This window comes from Camelus bactrianus, unplaced genomic scaffold (assembly GCF_048773025.1).
Source record: "Camelus bactrianus isolate YW-2024 breed Bactrian camel unplaced genomic scaffold, ASM4877302v1 HiC_scaffold_132, whole genome shotgun sequence".
NCBI lineage: Eukaryota > Metazoa > Chordata > Mammalia > Artiodactyla > Camelidae > Camelus > Camelus bactrianus.
Window position 1 is genome coordinate 7,501 of NW_027413900.1, and position 3,702 is coordinate 11,202.

Below are 3,702 nucleotides of genomic sequence, written 5' to 3' on the forward strand. Positions count from 1 at the left end.
CACGCGACGACGCCCGCGGGCGGGCGGGCGGGCGGCGGCAGACACGGCGAGGGGCCGCGGCGGGCCCGGGAAGCGAAACGCGCCGGGGCGCGGCCCGGGGGACGGGCGGACGGAGCGGACGGGGGAAAGGACGGACAGAGAGAGGACACGAACGACGAGCGAGGCAGCGGCCCACGGCCGGCGCGCCCGCGGACGGGCAACGCCGCCTGGAAGCCGGTAAGCGGGAGAGGAGGGCCGTGGAGCCACCGCCAGGGGCCCGCGCCGGAAACCCAGACGCGAGTCGGCCGCCGGGGTGCGACACGGGGTCTCACCGCCACGGGCCCTCCGGCACGGGGGCGGCCCCGCGGCACCCAAGGCGCGCCGACTGGCCCTCTCCTCGGCACCCTCACGGGGGCCCAACGGCCACCCTCGCCCGACACCGCAGGGCCTCAGGACGGCCCACCGCAAGGCTCTCCCGCCGCACGGGCCGGCGCTGCCCCGCCCCGCCCCGACGCGCACCCAAACAAACGTTCGCGCCGTGCCGAAGCACCCCACCTCCCCCCGTCGGGTCCGACGACGCTTCACCCGGGGCCGCCTCCAGGGGAGGGACAGCACCCCACAACGCGGTGAGGCCACGTTCTGGTCCCAGGACGGGGGGGGGTCGGCGGGGGAAAGGCTCGGCGCGGGCGGCCATCGGTCCTGGCAGGGCAGGGGAGGGCCGGCGGCGGCGACGAGGAGGGGCCGCTCGCGCGCAAGAGCGACGGCCGGCAGGGGTCGTGGGTGCGGGCGGGCACCAACCCAGGGAAGGGGAAATCTCGAGACACGACCGGGCCGCCGGGGAAACCACCGCGGGATCCCACCACCCCCACACGTGGGGGCGGCCCCGCGACGCCCAGGACGCCGGCCGGCCTCAGCCAACCCTCGGCGGTTCCTCCCACACCCCGGCCCCGCTCGCCGCCGGGACTCGCGCGCAGCAGGCTAAACACCCCCATTCCAGAGGGTAGCCCCTTCCACTCGCTCACTCGTCCGTCTGCGTCTCGTCTGTCCGTCCACCACCGCCACCCAGCTTCGTCTGGCCCGCCCCCAGGCCTCGCGGCCCGGGGAAACGCTGCCGAGCGAGGCGGCCCGACCCGTGGCCCACGCACCGCCACCGGTGGCTGCGTCTCGGGACCGGAACAGGTGGGGTGGCTCCTCGCGGCGCGGAGACTGGTGGGGGGGGCCCAAGTCGGGGTGGACCGCCTTCCCCCTCCCCCCACGGCACGCGCCGGGGAGGCCAAGCCCGCGCACACGCACGCGCGCGCTCGCACGGCCCCGCGCCAGACGCCGGGCCCGGCCCGGCGGAACCCTCCCCCGACTCGGAGGGGGGAGGCGCGGGCCACAGCAGGCCAAGAACAGCACTCGGCCCCACCGCGGGGCCAGCGCAGCCCACACGCCAAAGCGACGGGGCCCTGCCCACACGCCGCGGCAGTCGCTCCCCGTGGAGAGTGACTGCACGCTCTGGATGGAGGAGCGGCGGCTGGGGGGTCCGGTGCCCCCAAGGCTCCCCTCTCAGATCGCTAGAGAAGGCTTTCTCACCGAGGGCGCATCGCCCCCCACCCAGCGTGCCCCGTTCAGGCCTACGGAAGCCCGCCAACGTGTACGCCAGCGCTCGGCTGGGCAGGAGGGGTCTGCGGTAGGGGTAAGCAGCGGGCCAAGAAGCGAGCGCTCGCGGTCGGGACCGGGGAGAACCCGTGCGTGCCACCTCGCGAGGAGACACACCCAAGACCGCGTGGGGACGGGACAGACGCCCGCCCCCCACCGGCACATCACCCGGCCCCACCACGATCGCTCCCACGCCCGGGCGCGAACCCCGCTGAGGGGGACCCACCCGGCGTGCGCCCGGCCACGTCAGTCCCCCCCCCGGTACAGGGTGAGGACTGACGTTCAGGAGGCGGCCCCGGCCCCACCGAGGGTGGGGAGCGGCCACGCCTCGCTTACCGTCTCGACCCCTCCCCCACGCCTCAAGAGAGGCGCTCGGGAGACACGACCACCGCAGGGGTTACCCGAGAGGACTCGCTGGGGACGGGAAGCGATGCCGCCGCTCGGCCTCGGGCACCTGAGGGACAACCTGGAGCGCTCCAGGGGCACCGCAGAGGACCAAGGCGAGACACGCTCACACCCCGACGAGGGGGTACGTGGCGTGGCGGCGGGGCAGCCCTCCCCCGCCGCGGGGGAGGGCCGCTCGCGAGACAGGACGCCGAGCAGGCGAGGAGGCGAGAGTGTCTGCCGCGTCACAAGACCCCGGCCCCGCCGACACCACAAGGCACGGGAGACCGAGGTCGGGCCGGAGTCCGCACCCCTGCCTTCCCCCCGCCACCCACGGGCGGCAGAGGAGAGGCGAGGGACCCGCAGGCAGAACGAGAAGAGAAGCCACGTTCGCCATGAACGTCCCCGTCCCTCGTCTGGCGCGGCTTAGGCCCGGCCCGGGGGAGCATGACTTCACCACATCGATCAGGTGAGTGAGTGAGCGAGCGAGCGAGCCAGCCATGTGGGGCAGGGAGGCCCCAGAGGGGAGGGCCCGGCGAGGACAACCACCAGAGGGGCCTGCTTCAGCCTCGCCAGGCGCCACCCACTCCTCAGTCCTCTCCGAGGAGAGCGGCCAACGACCCCAGGCGGGGAATGCCTGACACGCGGCACGGAGCCTACGGGGGTGGGGTCGTGCCGGCCACCACCGGGTGCCTGCGGCGGGGAGCGCACGGGGTAAAAGACCCACGCCGCCACCTCACCCCACCGCCCTCGGGCCACCAGAGACCGGAGGTGGCACCACGGGCCACGTCAGCCGGACGCACACACGAGAGCCGGCGCGCAGGCCCGGGCGGGCGGCTCAAGTGTCAGAAGCGGAGTCGGCTACCAGGCCAGGGCTCACGCAGAGAGAAACCCAGAGCCCCGCACGCGTCCGGAGACCCAACACTCGGTGACAGACACCGAGGAAGACCGTGTCAGCACCTATCTGCTGGCAGAAAATGCCCAACACGACAGGAAAAATGACAGCGCCCAGAAACGGGGCGGGTCCACGATTTGCAGGGGGGACCCCGGGACCTCGGTCCGGCCACCTGCCCCCAGCCCTACCCCCATAAATGGCAGCCCCGAAGCTCTCGGGGGCCATCTGATCGACCGGGGTGGGGGGGTTGGTAGGGGGAGGGGAGAGGGGAGAGGGGAGAGGGGAGGGGGATTAGGAGGAGGCTTAGGAGGAGAAGTGGGAATGGGAATGGGAATGGGAATGGGAAGGGGAAGGGGAAGGGACGAGAGGGAGACGGGATCAGGCCGGGGACGCCCTGCCCTTTTCTCGCCCGCGTGGCCGGGGACTCGGGGAGATGCCACAGAGGCGCCTCCGACGAGAGGGCCCCCCACGAGGGACCGCTCCCGAGCACCGGGCCCCGGGCCGGGGAAAGCCTGCCTCCCCCACATCCCTCGCAGGACGCCCCCGTGCCGGTCCCCGAGTCCGGATGAAGTCTCGGTCCCTCCAACGCCACCGGAACCCACGCGGGCAGGCTTAAGGGGCGGGGGGCACCCCCCCTCCCAGGCCTCCCGCGCCAACAGGGGCCGGCCCAGCCACGTCTCCGGATCCATCGGGACTCAGAAAACATTTCATCCAAGGAGGCGCCTCCGACGACCGGGAACCCCAGCGCGCCCGTCCCCGGCCTCACCGCACTGGGCCCGGGCCGCTCCTCGCCTCACGAGCAG